Genomic DNA, 25,923 nt, shown 5'->3' on the forward strand with positions numbered 1-25,923 from the left:
ACTGTAAAATAAACCCTAATATAGCTACAATATAAATAATAATTATATTGTAGCTATTTTAGAATTTATATTTATTTTAAAGGCAACTTTGTATTTATTTTAACTAGGTACAATAGCTTTTAAATAGTTATTAACTATTTAATAGCTACCTAGTTAAAATAATTACAAAATTACCTGTAAAATAAATCCTAACCTAAGTTACAATTAAACCTAACACTACACTGTCATTAAATAAATTAAATAAAATACCTACAATTATCTACAATTAAATCAACTAAACTAAATTACAAAAAAAACCCACTAAATTACAAAAAATAAAAAAGATTACAACAATTTTAAACTAATTACACCTACTCTAAGCCCCCTAAAAAAATAACAAAGCCCCCCAAAATAAAAAAATGCCCTAACCTATTCTAAAATAAAAAGTTAACAGCTCTTTTACATTACCAGCCCTTAAAAGGGCTTTTTGCGGGGCATGCCCCAAAGAAATCAGCTCTTTTGCCTGTAAAAAAAAACATACAATACCCAACATTACAACCCACCACCCACATACCCCTACTCTAACCCAAACCCCCTTAAATAAACCTAACACTAAGCCCCTGAAGATCTCCCTACCTTGTATTCACCCATCTGGGTATCACCGATCCATCCAGAAGAGGTCCTCCAGAGGGTCCGAAGTCTTCATCCTATCCGGCCAGAAGAGGTCCTCAAGAGGCTCGGAAGTCTTCATCCAGGCGCCATCTTCTATCTTCTTCCATCCGGAGCGGGTCATCTTGATGCAGCCGGCGCGGATCCATCCTCTTCTAACGACGTCCTAAGTCCGAATGAAGGTTCCTTTAAATGACGTCATCCAAGATGGCGTCCCTCGAATTCCGATTGGCTGATAGGATTCTATCAACCAATAGGAATTAAGGTAGGAAAATCTGATTGGCTGATTGAATCAGCCAATCAGATTCAAGTTCAATCGGATTGGCTGATCCAATCAGCCAATCAGATTGAGCTCACATTCTATTGGCTATACAAAGTTGCCTGTAAAATAAAAATAAATCCTAAAATAGCTACAATATAATTATAATTTATATTGTAGCTATATTAGGATTTATTTTACAGGTAAGTATTTAGCTTTATATAGGAATAATTTTTTTAATAAGATTTAATTTATTTCGTTAGAATAAAATTATATTTAACTTAGGGGGGTGTTAGGGTTAGGGTTAGATTTAGCTTTAGGGGTTACTACATTTATTAGAGTAGCGGCGAGGTCCGGTCGGCAAATTAGGGGTTAATACTTAAAGTTAGGTGTCAAAGATGTTAGGGAGGGCAGATTAGGGGTTAATACTATTTATTATAGGGTTTTTGAGGCGGGAGTGTGGCGGTTTAGGGGTTAATACATTGATTATAGTGGCGGCGAGGTCTGGTCGGCAGATTAGGGGTTAATAAGTATAGGTAAGGTAGCGGCGACATTGGGGGGTCAGATTAGGGGTTAATAAATATAATATAGGGGTCGTGATGTTAGGGGTAGCAGATTAGGGGTACATAGGGATAATGTATGTGGCGGCGGTGTGCGGTCGGCAGATTAGGGATTAAAAAAACGTATTAGAGTGTCGGCAATGTGGGGGGGCCTCGGTTTAGGGGTGTATAGGTAGTTTATGGGTGTTAGTGTACTTTAGAGCACAGTAGTTAAGAGCTTTATAAACCGTCGTTAGCCCAGAAAGCTCTTAACTCTTGACTTTTTTCTGCTGCTGGAGTTTTGTCGTTAGATTTCTAACGCTCACTTCAGCCAAGACTCTAAATACCGGCGTTAGGAAGATCCCATTGAAAAGATAGGATACGCAATTGGCGTAAGGGGATCTGCGGTATGGAAATGTCGCGGCTGGAAAGTGAGCTTTAGACCCTTTCCTGACTGACTCTAAATACTGCTAAAAAAGCAGCGTTAGGAGCCCTTAACGCTGCTTTTGACGGCTAATGCAGAACTCTAAATCTAGGGCGCGATCCGATATAGGTCGTAGTTTTCGGCGCAAGCGAGGTAACCCGCGTCGCCCGCAGTTTCAGCTCGCAACTCGAGCTATCCAATATTCACCGCCGTCAGATGCTAAACTGGCGTAAGTGAGAAAAACCGACGAGCAGGCAAAATGTGCGCAAATACACCTTTTAGTCGTCGCAAGTACTTGCGCCTGTTTTTTGTTCACGTAAAGTCTCAATAAAGTGTAGTTTTATGCAAATTAGCCTACGACTCGTAAAAAATAACGCCAGTTCTAAGAGATGCGCCACGTAATGATGAGATTCAAAAATCATACTTAAACACCTGCGCAGCCGCCATTTCTTTAGTGTGTTTGGTTGGTTCTTGGAGCTACAGCACACTACAGCGAGTATAGAGATTAGTGGTAAGAGTAGTGAGAAAGGAGCATTTCATCTAGTTAGTTAGGTCGGATTGTTGGATTGTTAAGCCAGTACATTTACTTACACTTTTTTTCATATTGCACACATTTTGCATACACACATATACAAAATACACAATACTTTTTTTTGATAACACCCAACACTTTTTATTTATCTTTTACAGTTTGAAAGGCTGAGTGTCTGGTTGTGATTGTGTGTGATTGAAGTGGGAGTGAGTGTGAGTGTGTGAGTGTGTGTAGTGTGAGGATGTCAGGGAGAGATAGGGCTGGGGGGAGGAGGGAAGGGGAGTCGCAGGGAGAGGATTATGTACAGGAGGAGCAGCAGGGTCCCCGTCAGGGAGTGAGCGGAGTGGGGAGAGGGAGAGCCAGAAGGGAGGATGGGAGTGGGGTTGCCCAAAGGCCAGGCACACTGAGAAGAGGGATAGAGGGTGCACATGGGTATAGAAGGGGGGAGGAGGGAGAGGATAGGGAGGAACCCACACCAGGGACATCCCAGGGAGGGAGCCAGGCAGCCCAGGACGAGGAGCGTATGAGGTGTCCCAATTTCAGTTTTGCCGAAAACCTCGCTCTAGTCCAGGCTGTCCTGGAGAACCATAATGCCCTCTTTGGACAAGAGAAGGGCAAAGGAGTTGCCCGGAGGCGTAAAGATGCTTGGCAGAAGGTGGTGGAGGCCGTCAATGGTGTGTCCCAACAGAGGAGGAATGTGGACGGCCTAAAGAAGAGGTGGAATGATTGCAAGAGGAGAGTCAAGGAGAGGATGGGCCAGGAAGCAATCTCCCAGAGGGCAACAGGAGGTGGGCCTCACTATGAGGCCGAATACAATGAGTGGCAGGAGCTCATTCGTAGGTCCCTGAGCCTCACAGCAGTCCGTGGACTTCCAGGGGCTCGTGACTCAGGGACTGCAACATCAGCACAGCATGCTGGTGAGTAACATCCCACACACTAGTATAATATGTATTTGAGTTATAACATCCTATATTGTCACACATTCATGTACACAATGAGGATCATGGTATTTTGATTACTAACAACTAAATATACAATGAGATTTAACATTAAAGGGACATGAAACACAAAGAATTTATTTCATTATTCAGATAGAGAATACAGTTTTAAACAACATCAAAATTTACTTCCAATATCTATTTTTAATTATTATTTTGAAAATCTTAGTTTATTAAATATCAATGCACATGGGTGAGGCAATCACACGAGGCATTGATGTACAGCCACCAATCATCAGCTTCTGAGCCTATCTAGAAATGCATTTCAGCTAAGAATATCAAGATAATGAAGCATATTAGCTACTGGAAGTAAATTACAAGTTTTTTAAAATTCCATGCTTGGCTAGCTGAATCATGAAATAATAAATATGGTTTGCATGTCCATTTAATGCTACTTAACACATTGAAAATCATGATATGAGGTAGAATAGTGAAATACTAACATGTCTCAGAGTAACACAGGCCACAAGCCACATGTAGACCTTTCAGTAAATGGACACCATAGTCATCACAACCATAGTGTCACTTAAAGAACACATTTTCTCCATCACTGACATGTACACAGAACTATTGTATGAAACACATACATGTATAATTAGCATATTACAAACCCTCATATCACAAATCTCAATGTGCACATGCATGTTATAGAGTTTGACATGAGAATGTGGATAGGCCCTAGCATGTAAATTGTATGCCCACATGGATAGATATGTGACTGTACTAATCCCTCTCATCATTTGACTCCTCCACAGAACCTCCAGTCACCAGGGTGCCTACGCCCATGAATCCCCCAACACCGGTTCAAAATATATGTCCACCTCAACCACCGGTACAGATAAGACAGCAGGAGTATGCCAGGCATGACATGGCTTGGACTGCGTCAATAGAAAATCCACATATCATGCCACCTGCATTAGAGGAGGATACCTGGCAGGAGCCCTGGCACGAGGAATATTCCTTGGGCTTGGAGGGGGAGCCCCGCCAGCCCCGAAGGGTAGATGTTTTTACCCCCCCAAAGAATATCATGGCACTACAGGAGTATACCAGCAGGCTGAGTGGATGCACACCAGCGGCCATTGGGACTATCGGTCCATCCCGACATCTGGACCATCATCTTCAGTTGGAAGGGCTCCACCAACTGTAATCCATCGCCCTGCACCTCCAGCTCATATTCCTGTGGCTGCACCTCCAGCTGAGATATCTGTTCCTGCACGTCCAGCTGCTGTTTTTGTTCCGGCACCTCCAACTGAAGTTGTTGTTCATGCACCTCCAGCTGCTGTTTTTGTTCCGGCACCTCCAACTGAGGTTATTGTTCCGGCACCTCCAACTGAGGTTGTTGTTCCGGCACCTCCAACTGAGGTTGTTGTTCTGGCACCTCCAACTGAGGTTATTGTTCTGGCACCTCCAACTGAGGTTGTTGTTCTGGCACCTCCAACTGAGGTTATTGTTCCGGCACCTCCAACTGAGGTTATTGTTCCGGCACCTCCAACTGAGGTTGTTGTTCCGGCACCTCCAACGGAGGTTGTTGTTCCTGCACCTCCAGCTGAGGTACACGTAATTGAAACAGTGCCTATTGTCCCTGCTGCTGAAGAGCCCATGGATCAATTGAGTTCTGCCATGGGTGATGAATATATCTCACTACAGAGGAGGCAAACATTGACCTGTGAGACTCTAACGGAAACGTGTCAAAAAATGCAGAGGGAACAACACAGGTTCCATAGAAGCCAACACCGTTTGCAACAGAGGTCGAATGAGCTGCAAAGGGACATGGCAGCATCTGTATCAGCTATGGTCCAAAATCAAAACCAAATGCTGCGTGTAATATCGGACATGCAAATCCAGAGTGACCAAAGATGGAGGGAACAGAACCAACTGTTGGGGGCTTTGGTGGAGCATTTCACCCAACAGCAGGACATGGCATCAAGTATCTCCTCTGTGACCAGCACTCCTACTGGATCCACACAACCCAGGAGAGGCAGAAGACCCACACCAGGCCCCTCATCTAAGAGGCCTAAAAAAAAAAAATATTATTCAATTTCATTGAAAATCTTGTCCTCTGTTATTTACTATCTAATTGTCATCCACATCCATGTGAGTTGTGTTTTAGTACAGTAATATTGGTAAAACATATAATAATACCTGTGTTGAAATGGACCATAAAGGTATTATTATAATGTTTATGACATATTCATGCTCAATAAACAACATCACATGGTTGTGTCTCAACGGTACATATAGTAATATTAACTTCTAAGATGTACATCAAGGTTTCTCACATCCAATATAAATTGACACGTTGGTATATATAACTAATAATGTATTTAAAGAAGGTGTGAACATAAGGTATAAATATCCATTATCCTCATTCTTAATGATAGTGAACTAAACATGAATGAAACAAATTATAAATATACAGTAATTAGGGTTGTTAAAGGGACATGAAAGCAAATATTTTTACTTCATGATTTTGAAGTAGAAGATAATTCAAAAAAGAAAATATAATTTCATTCTATTATTTATGTTGCTTCATTCTATTGATATTCTTTGCTGAAAACCATATCGAGATATGCTTGGTAGCTGATGATTAGTAGCTGTATATAGATGCCTCCTGCGATTTCTTCACTGTGTGCATTTCTATGTCTTCATTACAGTATATCTAAATAAATAATGAAAATAGGTAATTGATTTAAATTATAAGGTTTTTAAAAATTATCTTCTCTATCCTTAATCATGAAACAATATGTTTGGGTATAGTGTCCCTTTAAGGGAAGGGGGTTGGGATGTAGTAGTTTCACTTACATGCAGTGGAAATCCAAACTTTTACATTCTGATATATACACATGCAATGGTTGGTGAGGTACTGTCAAACATCATAATACATGTGAATGTTACGGTTTACTGTACTTATGAATAAGTAACTTACAGGTGAAGTATTCCCGGATGACATAATCCCTCACTTCATTCCCCCTCAGTGTCCCCCTGTCCACATCCTCAAGTACAGGAACCAGCTGCTGCTGCTGCTCTGGGTCAATGTCCCCCAACAAACGTGTGTCCACAGCAATGTTGTGTAGAATACAGCAAGCATTGACAATGGAACACACTTTGTTGGGGTTATACTGTAGTGCTCCGCCTGTAACATCCGGACACCTGAACCTGGTTTTTAATAGGCCAAAGCTCCTTTCAATGACATTCCTTGTTCTTATGTGTGCCTCCTGGTACCTGAGTTGTGGCTCCGTAATGGGGTGCACCAAGGGGGTTAATAGCCATGGTCTGCAGCCGTACCCTGCGTCACCTGTCATGTAACATATGTGTTTGGATTACTACAGGTACATCATGTGCTTTAAAGGGACACAACATGAATCACATATAAAAGATAGATTTAATAAAAACATTAATGGAAGTAATCAGGATAGTTAATTAAAATTAAAAGGCCTATCTGAATAATGGAAGTGCAATTTATACTAGACTGTCCATTTAATAAGAACCTGCAATTGTTAGCAGCTTGATAATTAACTTCGATTAGATCATTTTCTCCATTCTATAGATAACTCTTGATGACAAGCATATTAGATATGCTCAATAGCTGCTGATTGGTGGCTGCACATAGAAGCCTCATATGATTGGCTCATATATGTGAATTATAATTTTTAAAATAAATATATTTAAAGAATGAATAAAATGATCTAAGAGAAGTGAATTGTAATGCTGTTTAACATTGTATTCTCTATCTGACACATGAGATGACAATATGTGTTTAGTGTCCCTTTATTAGAAATATACAGACAGAATGAAGGTACTCACCAAGCAGCCATCCTCCCGAAAGTGTTCCATTTTCAAACATATTGAATAAGGAGGTCTGGCGCAGGATGTAGGAATCATGTGCACTCCCTGGGAAGCCTGCATACACATGTAAGAATTTCAGATTGGTATCGCAGACCATCTGGCAATTCAATGAGTGAAACCCTTTCCTGTTAATATAGAGGATTGTCTCCTCATGTGGGGCCACAATACGCACATGTGTGCAATCAATTGCCCCCATGACATTAGGAATACCCCCCAGTCGATAGAAGCCTTGTTTAAGACGGTTCCATTCCTGGGGGGATATGGGGGAAATTAATGTATCGTTGTGTCTGGTTATCTAGAGCAGTCAGAACCTCCCCTAGAATCCTGGAGAAGGTAGACTGCGCTAGGCCAGACACAAGCCCCTCTGTTGACTGGTATGAGCCAGTTGCCAGGAAGTGTACAACACACAACAGCTTCTGCATACCAGTCAGAGCTCGGTTCCTATACGCTTGAGGGTCAATTTCATCCTTCAACACCTCATATAGGTTAATGAGGCTTGCAGATGTCAAGCGATATTTTTCCCTGACCTCCACTTCTGTCATCCCAAACAGGGTGACCCTAACCCTGTGTACCCTTGGTGCTCTTCCCCTCTGCTGATGCCTTCGTCTTATAGGCCCTGCTGGCCTATGGGCAGCTGCAGCAACAGCAGCATGGGGAGCACCAGGAACAGGGACAACAGCAGGAGGAGCAGGGAGGGCAGCAGCAGCAGCTGGAGCAGGGACAGCTACAGCACCATGACCAGGGACCTCAGCAGCAGGGATACCATCCAAAACAGGGGCTTGTAGGGGTTCAAGCACCCCTTGTGCCCCACGACGCTGTCTGACTCTAAATGCAATATACTGCAAGGGAAACATGGTGGCTAATGAGGGTGTGCATTTGCAGGTGTTTTAAGTCTGCAGGTGAGAGGTTGTGCTGTTTGTGATTGGTTTGACACACTTGCAGGGGCAGGAATAATAAATGCTTTTAAGAGGTTAACTATTTGTGAACAAGCTGCTGCTATGTATATTGTTAGGCATGCATTTGTTAGGCCTTCTGAGAGTTACGTTGGTTTCTAAGTCAGTGCAAGGGTACCTGCGCCTTCAATTTGTGGCGAGCTGAGAATGGCGTAGATTTTGTAAAATCTGCGCGCGTAAGTCCTTACGCCGTATATTGGATAGCAAATTGCGCGTGTTTTGTATGTCAGTCTATGGGCCAAAAAACTATGGGCGACGCCAGAAATCTACGCGCGTAACTTCTAGCTTACGCCGTATATAGGATACCAAATCCGCGCAATTATTGGCGTCGCCGGCTTTTGCGGGCGACGATTTTTATCGAATCGACCCCCTAGGCGTTAGGCTTTTTTTTATTTCACAGGTATTTTTTTATTTATTTCAAGATAGGAATATTGTAATTTTAATATAAAGTTAGGGGGTTGTTAGGTTTAGGGGTTAATAGTTTAATTTAGTTTTTTGCGATGTGGGGGTCTAGTGGTTTAGGGGTTAATAGATTTATTTAGTGGTGGTGATGTGAGAGGCCAGAGGTTTAAGAGTTAATAACTTTATTTAGTGGCGGCGATGTCGGGAAGCAGCGGAATAAGGGTTTATACATTTTATTAGTGGTGGCGATGTCAGGAGCAGTAGATTAGGTTTTAATAAGTTTAATTTAGTGTTTGTGATGCAGGAGGGCCTTGGTTTAGGGGTTAATAGATAGTTTATGGGTGTTAGTGTACTTTGTAACACTTTAGTTATGAGTTTAGTGTAACAGTTTTGTTGCACAAAACTCATAACTACTGGTCTCAGATTGCGGAATGGATCGTGTCGGTATAGGCTGGAACGCACACATTTTATCCTCACTGCACAACTTGTAATAGCAACACTATGGAAATCCCACACAAAAACGTTTGACATACATTGCGTTACAAGCTAAAATGCTTGTGATACAGCTATACCTACAAGAATCGGAATGGCTGCATTACGCTTTTTACGCTAAATTTGCCATTTTTTTAGCTTTAAAACCGGAAGGCAAAATTTGTAATCTAGGTAATTGATTTTTATGAAAACATTTATTTTCTTTGTAGTTCTGGTTATTAGGATTCCTTTGCCTATCTCTATTGTATTGTGGTTTTAATCCACATCGATTACTGTATGTTCCAATCTTTCTGTATTGTATCATGGTGTATATCCTTGGTGTGTTCCATAATATGTATTTGTCCTTTGAGTTGGTCTGTGATAATAATGATTTTGGTAATAGTATCCTTTATTTTTTTTATTTTTATGTTTATTGTGATTATATTTGTAATTATGATTTTGAGTATAATGAGAGTTACTAGAGGCTTTTCTTAATGATTGTATTCTATTTCTAGATGCACTCTGGAAACTTCTATAAGTATGGTTCACAGAATAATCTGGATAATTTCTATTAGACCAGTTAGTACTTTGTTCTCTATCAGCTGTGCTTTCTCCTACTTCTTCCCAAATAATATCTGTGGCAAACCTAGCCACTTCTGGACTATAACGTAAGAAAGCTTGTCTATAGGCTGTATATTGTGCTATGTAGATGTGACAGACCCTTCTGTCAGCACTGAAAGAGTTAACTGTGTTCAGCTTTAGCCTCAACTATTGTGCACTGTCATTAATGTTATTAATACACAGTCCATTGTTTAATCACCCTCAGAGAGCAAATGCTTAGGTGATAAGAAAAGCCAAATGTATCTTGTGTTTAAATTGTTATCAGCTTAAGCAAGGTAAATCTATTGTATCATGTCAAGGGTGTGTTCCCTTCATCTAATGTACAACATTCTTTCAACCCCCCTTCTGGGGGGGGTCAGACCTGCATAAATACTGGGCATATGAGCCTTAATAAAAGTCATTCTGTTTTAAAACCTGAAAACTGGCTGGGTTGTGAATTGCTGATTCCCTATGCAGGACATTGTTCCCTGGTGTTAACCCTTGGTATCCGGTTGGTACCGTTACAATTGGTGGCAAGCGACGGAATGAACCTTATCGCCCAGAAGAGCAACTACACAAGCCAGTAACCTCAGGAAGAGGGGGATTACTACAATACTGACTAAGATGGAAGGAGTACCAGGGACCGAAGTGAATGGAGATGGATTATTCTAAGCTAAAGAGACAAACGTTAAAGGAACTGCTAGAAGCCAGGGGAAAGATAGGCAGCAGCAAACCCAAGGCTATATTAATTGCTGAGCTGATGGAGGGAGACAGAGCTCGCAGCGCTACGCCTCCAGCAGCCATGGAGGAGACCCTATACCAGAGGGAAATGAGGACCAGGCTGGAATTTTTACCCCAACCTGTACCACGGGATATGCTATCCGTGGTAATGGCAGATGTGCAGGAGTACGTGATGGCACACAGTCCGCGGAATGCATCCTCCCGAGCAGAATCCATTTTGGACGCACTCAGCAACCCAGTAAGACCTAAAATCCCATACCATGCATTTAAAATGTTTTGTGAGGAGAAGGATGAGATCGATGGGTATTTACAGGATTTTGAGAGACTGTGCGAGTTACATGATTTGGAGCAGTCCGTATGGGTGCCGGTGCTAGCAGGCAAGCTAGCCGGTAGGGCAGCGGAAGCGTATCGCGCTGTACCCAGGGAGGACAGCAAGGATTACGCTAAAGTGAAGAGAGCGATCTTGGAAAGATATGCCATTACCTCAGAGGCATACCGGCGCAAGTTTAGAGGCCTGCGCAAGCCAGAAAGAGATTCACATGCAGAGTGGGCCCACAAGCTGGATCAAGCATCTCAAGGGTGGATACAGGCCAGCCAAGCTACCACCATGGAAGAATTGCGACAACTGATGCTGTTGGAGCAATTCTTTAACGGCTTGTCCCCAGAAGCCCAAGAATGGGTGAGAGATCGAAAACCCCTCACCTTAACCGAAGCAGCCAGATTAGCAGACCAGCATTTTGATGCCAGGAGGCACCATGGACTACAGCCTAACAACGGACGGGCGAATATACAATGCCACACCTGCAAGCAGTGGGGACATATGGCACGTGAGTGCACCCAAAATCGGAGCAGACAAGCTTGGAACCAGGTCAGACAGAACCAGGCCCCAAGGGCGGCTGCTCACCATTACCAAACGGAGCCAGCCGCTCATGAGGTGTTGAGCACCCAAGCCGAGGAACCCCTGGGAATTCTGCATGAGGTGATGTCGGTCCGGGCCGCCGATAACTGGCAACATCCCCGCCAGCTGGGGACCGTAGAGGGGAAGGAGGTCCAGGGACTTCGGGATTCGGGAGCTACTTTAACCCTGATAGCTCCCCATTTGGTGCCGGATACAGTACACACGGGCGGATCCGTGGCAGTACGAGGAGCAGGGGGAGCGGTATACCGATTGCCCACTGCTAGAGTGGAGTACAGACCCCCAGTCACCCCAGCAGCGGCCAGTTACCAGCCCCCGGCGCACCGCTATACTACGCGGCCTCCGGCCACGAACTACCCTCAGAGAGCCCGGTTCAATTCGCGGGGCTACTCACAACCTATTCGGTGCTTTGGATGTAAGCGACTAGGGCACAAAAGACCAGAGTGTCCCCTAAACGCAGCAAATCAAGCACAGTCCTGGAGAAGACCCGCCGGCGGAATCCCACATAATCCTCAGCCTGCGGCCCGCTACATAGAGGCGCCAGAATGCTGGGGCAGCCTACATGAAGCAGACCCCGTGCAAGCTGCCCACCGGAATAACCGGCAGCGGGTTAAAGTGAATGGGAAGGAGGTCAGTGGTCTACGGGATACTGGTGCTACCATGACCTTGCTTCAAGAGAACTTGGTGTCTGAGAAACAGCACACTGGAGACACTATGGCTGTGAGGGTAGCAGGGGGCACTGTGTTCCGCCTACCTGTTGCCAGGGTACATTTGGATTGGGGAGTGGGCGCTAGACTTGTGAATGTGGGGGTCAAGAAGGACTTACCTGCTGATGTTCTCCTTGGAAATGACTTGGCCCCCCTTGTTTCTGCCTATGCTCCCATGGATCCCGCTGATGTTAACCCTGTGACTACCCAAGCCCAGTCCCTCTGGGAAGAGACGCTTCCATGTTTGGGGTGGGGGCAGTACTGAGCCAAGTTGGAGCAGATGGCGGAGAACACCCCGTAGCTTACTTGAGCCGAAAGTTGCCCCGGACATCCCCAAGCCGATCCGTTGGGATCAGACGGTGTATGCCGGCTTGGTTCTGGGGGAGCATTGTGGCAAACCTAGCCACTTCTGGACTATAACGTAAGAAAGCTTGTCTATAGGCTGTATATTGTGCTATGTAGATGTGACAGACCCTTCTGTCAGCACTGAAAGAGTTAACTGTGTTCAGCTTTAGCCTCAACTATTGTGCACTGTCATTAATGTTATTAATACACAGTCCATTGTTTAATCACCCTCAGAGAGCAAATGCTTAGGTGATAAGAAAAGCCAAATGTATCTTGTGTTTAAATTGTTATCAGCTTAAGCAAGGTAAATCTATTGTATCATGTCAAGGGTGTGTTCCCTTCATCTAATGTACAACATTCTTTCAACCCCCCTTCTGGGGGGGGTCAGACCTGCATAAATACTGGGCATATGAGCCTTAATAAAAGTCATTCTGTTTTAAAACCTGAAAACTGGCTGGGTTGTGAATTGCTGATTCCCTATGCAGGACATTGTTCCCTGGTGTTAACCCTTGGTATCCGGTTGGTACCGTTACAATATCTTCCCCTATTTCTGTGTCAGTTCTCATTATTTTGTCTTGTTCTTTTTTGATATTAAAGGGACACTCAATCAAAATTAAGCTTTCATTATTCAGATAGAGCATGCAATTTTAAACAACTTTCCAATTTACTTCCATTAACAAAGTGTGCACAGTCTTTTTATATTTAAACTTTTTGAGTCACCAGCTCCTACTGAGCATGTGCAAGAATAAGTGTGTATGCATTTGTGAATGGCTGATTGCTGTCACATGGTACGTGTATGCATTTGTGAATGGCTGATTGCTGTCACATGGTACGTGTATGCATTTGTGAATGGCTGATAGCTGGAAAAAGACATAACTTTTAAAATTGTCAGAAAAAAAAATCTACTACTCATTTGAAGTTCAGACTAAGTGCTATTGCATTGTCTTGTTATCTTGCATTTGCTGATTATGCAAATCTACTGTGTTGACTGGTCCTTTAAGGTCTCCTAAGAACTTTTTCTTTTTCTTATTTTCTACTTTGTGTTAAAATCCATCTACTTTTCTTTTGTTTTCTTTATCAAGTTTAGAATAATATACATCTCCCTTGAAAAAATTCAGTTTAGTTCTAATGTCTTTAATTTGATCTGTGCATTGATCAACTTTTTTATTCCTATATTTTATTAGAATGTTCATTAGTTTAATGGAGATTTCTTCTAATGCTGTATCCCACTCTGATAACAGTTTTATTTCAGAGCTGTCTATTATTGTAGCTTTTTCAAACTGTAACCCTTTGGGGATTGTGACAGACACCCCGGCTACCAACTGGGTAGCTCTGCCAAGAGGGGTTCTGCTTCCTCCCTGCTGACTGCAGCTGTATAGCTGGCAAGTGACCACAGCTTGTAGCCCACCCAGATACCTGGACCGCACAAGTATTCAGGGTCCCACCCTGTGGCAGACTCCGGCTACCCCGACTAGGTAGCTCTGCCAGAGGGTCCTTCCTCTAACTGGAACCTGGAACAAGCTGCTATGTAGTAGAGTAAGTGATTATAGCAGAAGCCCACCCAAATAACTAGACAGACTAGCATTCAGGTGAAACAAGAACTGATTTTATTGGGAAACACACACACCTTTTATACACAAACAAAGGGTGTAATCTCCCTCCAAAATCTCCCACCATTCCCGCCCCTCCAGGCAAGCAGCCGCAGTCCCACAGAGTCCAAGGACACAGAGGTGGTGGTTTTGGGGTCATACCGGGGGAGCAGTGGCACTTCCATGGTGTCATTTGAAAGCTCTCGATCCCTAGATGCCACAGTCTGTAAAGCGGCATCATTCATATCTAGGTACTGGAGTTATAGCCCAGTAAAGATAGGGGGTAGTCCAAAACCCCTGGTTCCCAAAGGAGCCCCCATCCGGCAATCACCCCACCTCTTGTCCTCCCTAGGGTCTACAAATCTCCAAAAGAGCAAAGCTCTGAGGCAAAGGGCCACTGGAGCGACCAGTGGTAAAATTAGCGGGTGTCCAGCATGAAGCGGCCAACCGGGAGTTCCAGGAACCCAGCTAGCCTGAGAGGGGTTAGTCGGGTTTCCGTTGCAGTGCTGCCGGCCTGCAGTTCTAGGAGTCCAGCCAGTCTAAAAGGGTTTTCCCGATCAGAGATCAGCTCTCCTCTGACAGAGTACTCATAGCAAACACAACGTCGAGCATGAATCTGGGAGATTGTGTAAGCCATGAAAAGGCCAAATCTGATGTAGAAAGGAGTGAACCCTGTAGTAGGTGGGTGGGGGTTAGTCTTGGTGGTCTGGTATCCGTGACATCTTCCACCTTCCAGTCCGGCAGACTTGTCTAGATCCCAACAGATCGGCCTGGAGCTGTCCGACGGTGGCCCTTCACTTGTTGGTGACTGGGAGGGGACATCCCATCCCTCCTGGGCTTGTGGTATCTGTGTTGCTCCCTGGGCACAGGGATATTCACATAAGGCACAGTCACAAACCAGGTTTCCAAGGCCAGTTCCAAAACACTTGCTCTCCCCCAAGTCCCTGTGTCCTTAAGTCTCAGGGTCAAACTGTCTTTTTTCTGTGACACTCAGCTGAGTACCTGCCGACCCACCAACAAACAAAGTCGTTGCCGGGTTCCTGGCTGTATTCCCACCCCAGACTGTAGGCTGAGGTTGCTCATTGGTGGGGCAAGCAAAGCTTGGGTGCCCAAACTGGTGGCACCAACAGCAGGAGTAGGTATCTCCCTGGCCCAACAAAATGCATGCCCCCTGTGAGAAATCCTCCTGGACGGGTATAGGGTGACGATCCTGCCAAGCTGCTGGGGAGAGGGATTGGCTGTCTCTTCTCCCTGGGGAACTACTCTGTCGCTGGGGAAAGAGACTGTCTATCTCCTCTCCCAGGAAGGGGTTTCTACTTACGGGGAGGGAGGACGACTATCTCCGCTCCCAGGGGATGGCTCTGCCGTTGGGGAGAGAGACCGACTGCTGCCTCTCCCTGCACCTGGCTCTGCCACTGGGGAGAGAGACAGACTGTCTCCTCTCCCAGGAAGAGATTCTGCTTATGGGGAGGGAGGACAACTACCTCTGCTCCCAGGGGATGGCTCCGCTGCTGAGGAGAGATATCGACTGCCGTCTCTCCCTGCGAGGGGTTTTGCTGCTGGGGAGGGAGATCGACTGTCTCCGCTCCCTGGAGGGGGTTCTGCCACTGGGGAGAGGTATCAACTGCCGTCTCTCCCTGCAAGGGGTTCTGATGCTGGTGAGGGAGGTCTGTTACCTCCTCTCCCTGCAAGAGGTTCTGCCACTGGAGAGAGAGACCAACTGTCTCCACTCCCTGCAAGGGGTTCTGCTGCTGGGGAGAGATATTGACTGCCATCTCTCCGTGCAAAGGGGTTCTGCTGCTGGGGAGGGAGACCGACTGTCTCCGCTCCCTGGAAGGGGTTCTGCCACTGGGGAGAGGTATCGACTGCCGTCTCTCCCTGAAAGGGGTTCTGCCACTTGGGGAGGGAGATTGACTGTCTTTGCTCCCTGGAAGGGGTTCTGCCACTGGGGAGAGATATCAACTGCTGTCTCTCCCTGCAAGAGGTTCTGCTGCTGGGAAAGAAGGTCTGCTACCTCCTCTCCCTGCAAGGGGTTCTGCTGTTGGGGAGGGAGACCGACTGTCTCTGCTTCCTGGAAGGGGTTCTGCCACTGAGGAGAGATATTGACTGCTGTCTCTCCCAGCAAGGGGTTCTGCTGCTGGAGAGGTAGGACTGCTACCTCCTCTCCCTGCAAGGGGTTCTGCTGCTTGGGGAGGGAGATTGACTGTCTTTTCTCCCTGGAAGGGGTTCTGCCACTGGGGAGAGATATTAACTGCCGTCTCTCCCTGCAAGGGGTTCTGCTGCTGGGAAAGAAGGTCTGCTACCTCCTCTCCCTGCAAGGGTTTCTACCGCTGGGGAGGGAGACTGTCTGTCTCCACTCCCTGCAAGAGGTTCTGCTGCTGGGGAGAGATATCAATTGCCTTCTCTCCCTGCAAGGGCTTCTGTCGCTGGGGAGGTAGACTGACTGTCTCTGCTCCCTGGAACGGGTTCTGCCACTGGGGAGAGATATTGACTGCCATCTCTCCCAACAAGGGGTTCTGCCACTGGGGAGGGAGACCGACTGTCTCTGCTCCCTGGGAGGGGTTCTGCCACTGGGGAGAGGTATCGACATGCTGTCTCTCACTGCAAGGGGTTCTGCCGCTTGGAGGGAGATCGACTGTTTCTGCTCCCTGGAAGGGGTTCTGCCACTGGGGAGAGAAACTGACTATCTCCTCTCCCAGAAAGGAGTTCTGTTGGTGGGGAGAGAGGTTGGCGACCTCTGCTCCCTGATTTCCCAGAGCTGCTGCAGGTGCTGGGCAGAGGCCAGCAGCTCTCTGCCCTATTGCCAACACTTTTGCTGGGATGGCTCCCTGGTGCAAGACCATAAGCTCAGGGCCAGGCTGCTGATCGGTTAGCAGCTCTTGATAGTTCATTCCTTGTTGCCACTCCTCGGAGGTCAACTTCCCCGATTACCAGACCGCTGCACTACAGCTCCGTGCAGAATCCATGGCATGCTGCTGAACACTATCTAGCAGCCTTCTGTAATCCATTTCTAACTCCCATTCCTGGCCACATATAAAATCCATATCAGCTTGCAGCCAGGTTACCCCCGAGAGATCCATCTGTCTCTCTCAATACTCACAAATGTCCTCCAGTCTTTAAACCGCCTCGCTCCCAAAGTCTGGGTCTTTTAGCATCTTTTCAAATAGTAATCCAGGACTGCCGAAGCCAAAGCCCTCTTTGGGGGTGCCATCCTCCAGCAGTGGAGACACTCTCCCTCCATAGCGTACCACTGGAGTGCTCAATAGCCATCCTCCAGCACCGCTTCCACTTGGATCAATCTATCCAGTTCAGTCAGTCACTCCTCCCTGGGTTGCTCTCCCAGGAGAGGCACTTGTAGGTCCCACTAGAGGTCGCACTCTTCCTCCCCAGTAGGGGGCAATAGCAGATAGCTCTGCTCTTGAAGAGCCTCCCTCCAGAGTTGTCGGTGGAAAAAATCCTTGTTATACAGCAGGTCCCAATACGAACTTGGACCGCCCTGCGGAGCCAGCGCCTCCTGTACTCTCCTTCGGAACTCGGCTTCCATAGTTACCAGCTACTGTGGCACTTCTCCTCTGTCAGCAGGAACCGTGTGAAAGAAGCAGATCTCACCGCCGCCAACCAATGTGATGGATACCCCGGCTACTCTGACTGGGTAGCTCTACCAAGAGGGGTCCTGCTTCATTCCTTCCAACTGCAGCTGTGTAGCTGGCAAGTGACCGCAGCCTGTAGCCCACCCTGATACCTGGACCCCATCAGTATTCAGGGTCCCACCCTGTGGCAGACTCCAGCTACCACAACTAGGTAGCTCTGCCAGAGGGTCCTTCCTCTACCCGAAACCTGGAACAAGCCGCTATGTAGCGGAGTAAGTGATTATAGCAGGAGCCCACCCAAATAACTACACAGACTAGCATTCAGGATTTGGGATACACACACTCCTTTTATACACAAACAAAGGGTCTCCCTCCCAAATCTCCCACCATTCCCGCCCCTCCAGACAGGCTGGCACCTGCCATAGCAGCTACAGTCCCACAGAGTCCTAGGACACAGATATTGTAGTTTTGGGGTGATCTCTGGGGAGTGGTGGCACTTCCATGGTTTCAGTCCAAAAAGCGGCGTGATTTGTTACTGGAGACCAGAGTTACAGCCCGGTAAAGATAGGGGGGTAGGAGTCTCAAAAACCCCCAGTTCCCAAAGGAGCTCCCCTCCGGCAATCACCCCACCTTTTGTCCTCTCTAGGGGCTACCAATCCCCAAAAGAGCGGAGCTCTGAGGCAAAGGGCCACTGGTGCGACCAGGGGTAAAGTTAGCGGGTGTCCATCGTGAAGCGCCCGACCGGGAGTTCCAAGAGCCCGGCTAGCCTGAGGGGGTTAGGCAGGTATCCATCGCGGTGTGGCTAGCAGTTCCAGGAGCCCAGCCAGCCTGAAAGGGTTTTCCTGGTCAGAGATCAGCTCTTCTCTGACAGAGTACTTATAGCAAACACAACATCGAGCATGAATCTGGGAGATTGCATAAGCCATTAAAAGGCCAAATGCGATGTAGAAAGGAGTGAGCCCTGTAGAAAGGGATGGGGGTTAGTCTTAGTGGTCTGGAATCCGTGACAGGGATAATTTTATATTTCAAATACCTCTCCAAACTGTTACAATCATGCCAGTGTATAAGCTGTGTCTTGCTTAATTTTTCTAGCTTTTCAAAAAGTAACTTTGGATCTGTTAGATTATAGTTATCTAAAGAAGTAATTGGATCTTCACTTACTGAGTTTTTTTTAGATTTCCTACTAGGATCAAAATAATCCCCATATTCATATTCAGACATACTTGTTAAAAACGCCTGCCATAACCCTTGAAACGTGTTAGACAGACAAGCAAGGAATACAGACTTTCCATTACCGGATAAACCGGTTTTGCCTACACATCTAATGGTTTGTTACTATAAGCAGTGGAATTAATTAGTTATATGAAAAATATGAAATTATATTTATGCAATATTCATATTTTAATAAAGGTTTTAACTATGTATTTACTGTAAATAGTTTACATTCCAATGCTCTGTACATAGCAGAATATGTTCTTTGTATTTTTATATATTTATTCCTATATATATATATCTGTTTATATCTATACCAATAATATCTATATATATCTATATATATATATCTGTATATATCTATACCTATAATATCTATATATATATATATATATATATATATATATATATATATATATATATCTGTCTATATTTATACCTATAATATCTATCTATCTATCTATCTATCTATCTATATATACCTATAATATTTTTTTTATATATATATATATATATATATATACACCTATAATATCTCTCTCTCTCTCTCTCTCTCTCTATATATATATATATATATATATATATATATATATGTATATATCTATACCTATAATATATATATATATATATATATCAATCCAAAAGTACCAGCATAGGTATCAGCGTCGGGGTGCTCCCAAAGTATTAAACATATATTGGTGGTTCAAGTGAACAGAGGCACTCTCCGTTTGGTGAAAAGATAGGTGCTTTTATTCTTATCACATTAGAATAAACGTTTTCGGGCTGTGATGCCGTCATCAGACTCCTGTGATTACAAACAGTGTAAAAGTGTTATTACCTGACAGAGGCCTAAATAGCCCACGAACTGTCCTGGACGCCACCGGCCCCTCCGCTGCCGCACCGGAATACCGGAAGTGACGCGTGAGCGTCTGACGTCATCACGTCGGTTACAGTAGCGCCCGGACTGCTCCTGGAAGGCAATAAAAAAATATTACAACAGTGCATATAATAGTGATTACTTTCAATGACATATAGTGTACATATCAATACGTGACAAAACATGTAGGGATGATTGTGTGTTATATCATATAAATTAAGTAATGTGAAAGTACTCATATATGGTGAGTGGTGTATATTACTATAAAAAGGGTTAAAATTAAAATATAGTCTGTAAGGAGGCTTGTTATGGCAAATATTCTCTTCATATTCAGCCAATATTTCTAATATGTAGGGCTTGGACATTATATTGATTAGTAATACTATGTTAGGAGAACAAGTACATTATTGCCCCATATCTGGTAAGAATTAAAGGGACTCTAAATTGTCAGAGTTTGAGGACTATGAATACCTGCATGGTCATAATGGTTGTTACTTCACATTAGTAATAACTAATGTTATTGTCACGCTCGGCTGCTGGGAAGCTCTGCAGTCCTCTCTGTGTGCTTGATTGACAGGTGTCTGAGCCACCCCTTCCTGATGATGTCACAACCAGGCTTTTTATTCTGAGCTTCCTGTTTCTCCAGTGCCCGTTTGTTTGTTTAACTTTGTGCTTCTGATAGGAATTCTCTGAGGATTCTCTCTAACTGCTGCTTTTCTGTTGCCAATCTCTTCAAGGATTTACTATGCTGGATTAACCTTCAACCTCCTGATTACCTGTCTCCAAACAATGCAAATACTGTTTGTTTTATGAAACTTTCAAACTTCCTGTTTACCTGCTGCAAACCCTGCAAATACTGACTACTCTGTTTTCTGCCAAACTATTCAAATACTGTTATTTCTGTGTAACCTTCAATCTGCATGTTTACCTGTTTCCAAACTCTGCAAATACAATTATTCAGTGTAAACCTTCAAACTGCTTGATATCCTGTTGCCAATCTCAACAAGTACTGATTAATCTGTGTTAACCTTCAAACTACCAGCTTACCTGTTGCTATCTCTGCAAGTTCTGACAACACAGTGTTAACCTTCAAACTACCTGATTACATGTTGTTAATTCTGCAAGTTCTGACTACACAGTGTTTACCCTCAAACTGCCTGATTACCTGTTGCATACTCTGCAAAGACTGTCTACACAGTGTTAACTCTCAAACTGCCTGATTACCTGTTGCAAACTCTGCAAAGACTGTCTACTCAGTGTTAACCCTCAAACTTCCTGATTACCTGTTGCATACTCTGCAAAGATTGTCTACACAGTGTTAACCCTCAGACTGCCAGATAACAAATTACCTACTCCTGCATTATTAACTGTTTCCTGTTTTACCCTTCTTCTGTCTGAGTATAAGTGGACTATCCCTGCTCTCCTGATTCTGTGGAAGACATTTCCTGAAACCAGTTCCTTATTCAGAAGTCTATCTGGCTTATATCATGAATTACTTTGGCACAGGCTAACCCTGCTCCATATCGTGAGTACTTTGTTTTTTGGAGGTTGTCGTAGGGTCACGTCCTGGATTAAACTCAGAGTGCAAGGGTGTTGTTTAAGTTCGCCCTAGCATTTAGGTCTTCTTCTGGACATTTCCTAACCTGACAGTTATGATGGTATTTATACTATCTTAAGAGTAATTTGGTTTACAAGTAACTACGCCAGATGGGTGTTTAGACCCCTGGTGTCAGAGTACCCAATTCAAAGGTCCATTTTGCTTCCAATTGTAGCAATCTTCGTCCCCTGTCACCTCCTCTAGGGGAGGGGGGTACATGGTAAATGAGGGTGTATTTCAAGTCCTTGACCGTATGGCCCGCCTGTGCGAAATGTCGAGCAACTGGTTGCTCTGAAGTCCCCTTTTCAATGGCAATCCGTATTGATGACCTGTGATTGGCCATTCTGGTACGCAGGTCATCTTCTGTTTTCCCCACATAGAATATGCCACATACACAATGCAGGAGATAAACTACATGGGTAGTGGTACATGTCATCCGGTGTTTATGATGGTATTTTTTCTTTTTGTTTAATTCTTACCAGATATGGGGCAATAATGTACTTGTTCTCCTAACATAGTATTACTAATCAATATAATGTCCAAGCCCTACATATTAGAAATATTGGCTGAATATGAAGAGAATATTTGCCATAACAAGCCTCCTTACAGACTATATTTTAATTTTAACCCTTTTTATAGTAATATACACCACTCACCATATATGAGTACTTTCACATTACTTAATTTATATGATATAACACACAATCATCCCTACATGTTTTGTCACTTATTGATATGTACACTATATGTCATTGAAAGTAATCACTATTATATGCACTGTTGTAATATTTTTCTATTGCCTTCCAGGAGCAGTCCGGGCGCCACTGTAACCGACGTGATGACGTCAGACGCTTATGCGTCACTTCCTGTATTCCGGTGCGGCAGCGGAGGGGCCGGTGGTGTCCAGGACAGCTCGAGGGCTATTTAGGCCTCTGTCAGGTAATAACACTTTTACACTGTTTGTAATCACAGGAGTCTGATGACGGGCATCACAGCCCGAAAACGTTTATTCTAATGTGATAAGAATAAAAGCACCTATTTTTTCACCAAACGGAGAGTGCCTCTGTTCACCAATATATATATATCTGTATATATCTATACCTATAATACTTATAATATATATATATATATATATATCTATACCTATTATATCTATCTATCTATCTATCTATCTATCTATATATATATATATATATATATATATATATATATCTGTATATATCTATACCTATAATATATATATATATATATCTGTATATATCTATACCTATAATAATGTGTGTATAAATATATATATATATATATATATATATATATATCTTTATATATCTATACCTATAATATCTATCTATATATATATATATATTGTACCAAATTACCATCAGATATATGTAGAAATGTGTATTTATGAATAAAGAGAACAAATTCTTGTATGTGAAGAACGTTGGAATGTGAAATATTCATATTTTCATGTTGGGGTAGTGCACATGAGAATATGTGATCAGGATTGCATGCAAGTTGGGTGATTTTCTCCCCACTTTTTTCTGGGGGAATTAGTTATCCTGCACGCTATATTGTAAGTTCGGCTTTTTGCACGCTTCAGGTTAGATTGAGCATGATAACTTTTTACTTTGAACTCATAATACCAGCACAACCCGACTATGTTTACTTTTAGCGCAATTAGTGCTCTAGCAAAAGCGCTAAATAGCTCTCCAATCGTAATCCAGCCCTCAATGGTTCTGATAAGATTTCTGATGTTCTGAAAGGGTTTATAGCACAATATGGAACTTTCAAGAGTAAAAATACTAAAAGCTTAAATGTTGACATTAAAGTGAAGTAATTCACAAATAAAAGTCTCCAGAAAACATATTCTTCTTCTGGTGAAAAATTCAGGAATTATAAAGATTAGTTTTAGGGTGTTCTAGGGAGGTACCAGGGTTTTTTTAGTCATCCCATTGATTATTGAATCACCACGATTCTCACCTTGAGTATTGAGTGCAGTTCTGGGGACTGATCTAAAAAAAAAGACATTGCAGACCTAGAAAGTTTCAGAGAAGGGCCACAAAGCTAATAAGGGGAATGGAGAATTTAAGCTATGAGGAGAGGCTAGCCAAATTGGGTCTGTTTTCTCTAAAAAAATATGCTTGAGAGGTGACATGATTACTTTATATAAATATATCCAAGGCCCATATACAGAGATGGCAGAAGCTATGTTTATTCCAAGAAAATTGTTTGTGACCGGAGGTCACAATTTAAGGTTGGAGGAAAGGAGATTTAATCTCATGCAACAAACGTTTTTTCACTGTAAGAGCAATAAAATTGTGGAACTCATTAGCAAAGGAGGTAGTGAATGCCAATACCCTAGATACATTTAAAAATGGTTTGGATACATTTCTGACTAGAAGCAAAATTCAGGGATATAATTGCTAGTATTAAATGGGTCACCTTTTTAATGGTATTAATTTAAGCTCAACTGGATCTTTTTTGTAAGTAGATTTGCATAGGTTAACTTGATGGACTTCTGTGTTTTTTCAACCGCATCTACTATGTTGCTATGTAATAAGCTATACATTTGGAAGGTAATCCCCTTTTTCCAAATGCCATTTACTCTAGCAGGGATGATATCTTCAACAGGGTTAAATTCTAGTATTTTATATGCACCATAGAATCATGATCCCATATATTCAGAGTGTACTTTTTCAGGGGTAATACAAAAGATCTGCTCTATATACTTGGTGTAATGGTCAGCTTGGTTAGGAGTGAAAAGCATTGGGTTTTATCTTAATATAGTATGGGAGTTTATAATCTGTTGTACCACCTACTACAACTGTAGCCCTACCGCAACCCTTCACCACATTGTCCCTAACCATAAGTTTTCCCCACTGCAATTAGCCCCTACCTCTTGGACCACAATCTCATTTAACTTTAACTGTGACTTCCTATGCTGTAATCAGCCTTAGCTATGCCTTATCCTTCCATCACAACCCTAACCACATCAGACCCCCTGTTCTTTAAACACTAGCACCCCTTTTATTACAAACCCGTGGCACCATATTGCTATTAACTATGACACACTATAACCTTGTCATATAATTAACTCTGTCTTTTCTATCACTTTTAACCCATGAGCCACTATTTTTTAAAACTTCGTGCTGTACCACTATTAACCTCTGGCACCTACCACTATTACCTCCAGATCCCCCTTTTATTATTAGCCCAGATCCTCATACAGCTGTTTTTCAGGTTTCACTACCTCATGCTAAGGAGACCAATTAGCCCCTCTAATTTTTCTTCTGCCAAGACAAACCCTTGGGCTGCCAGTCACACCACCAAAGCCTAACTGCACGAACAGAACACCTACATTCATATACTTTCATGGCACAGTAAGGATAAACTTTTGCCCCCCATCTCCATTAATCAGTTGACGGACCCACAACTGGTAACTGCACTAATTTAGATACAAAAATAGGCAGCAAGGTGAGAGCAGAACTATTTAATAATATATCAGTAGTCAAGAACAGACAGCCTGTTATTAAATAGGTCTGCTGTCACCTTGCTGCCTATTTTTGTATCATTATATTGGGGTCCAGGGCAGTGACCCTAAGGTGATGTGCAGCTATCTGCCTGTGGTGCTGCGACTCTACTTTATTGTATCTAACAGGTTAAACACATGAATAGATCAGGTGTGCTAGCTGGAGGCGCTGGTTCAGCTTGTATCAGTCGTTGGTATCTTCCTTTCCTTCCTCGGTTGTATAACTCTAGGTGCTGAAATATCAGACAATACACCATACAAAGGTGAATATCTACTCACAGTGTATATTGCAGGTTACCGGCTCCTTCCCAATATGAAAAGACAATATCACAGATTCAGTAAAAAAGTTTGTCTTTATTTGGCTCAACGCAAAATCGTTTCAACGGTCCCAGCCGTCTTTCTCAAGAGCAATAAAAGTGCTTTACAAACCAAAGCAAAGCAAACTTTTTTACTGAATCTGTGATATTGTCTTTTCATATTGGGAAGGAGCCGGTAACCTGCAATATACACTGTGAGTAGATATTCACCTTTGTATGGTGTATTGTCTGATATTTCAGCACCTAGAGTTATACAACCGAGGAAGGAAGGAAAGGAAGATACCAACGGCTGATACAAGCTGAACCAGCGACCTCCAGCTAGCACACCTGATCTATTCACACAGACCTTGGGAGAGACTGTGGGACGGCTGCGGTTCACCAGAAGCGGAATGTATTAATACATATTATACACCTGTTTGCATGTAAACACATGAATAGACTGCTAAATCTCACCCATTTTTCAGCCATGGTTTGAACACAATAAGGATAATTTACATAATTAGAGACAAGTGACCCTAATACATTTGTGTGGATTACAAAAACAAATGGATATAATGTATAACATTCAGTGATGAATACATTTTGACAAAAAAAAGCAGACATGTTTAGTCTTTGTAAATATTTTTATGGCCCAGGAAATTTTAGGCAGCAGCACCCAAAGTGCAGGGGGAGTTAATTAACTTTTATATGAGAAGGAGATGTGAGAAAACATCACGTCTGAGAGTTATTTGTGGTAGCTGTAATTCCTCTAATTAATGATGAGACTTGTGGGAAATTCCACTGATGTCTGACAGAGAACTAGAAGAGTTTCTTGTATTTTTGTTGCTT

The sequence above is a fragment of the Bombina bombina genome, chromosome 8 (assembly GCF_027579735.1).
Source record: "Bombina bombina isolate aBomBom1 chromosome 8, aBomBom1.pri, whole genome shotgun sequence".
NCBI lineage: Eukaryota > Metazoa > Chordata > Amphibia > Anura > Bombinatoridae > Bombina > Bombina bombina.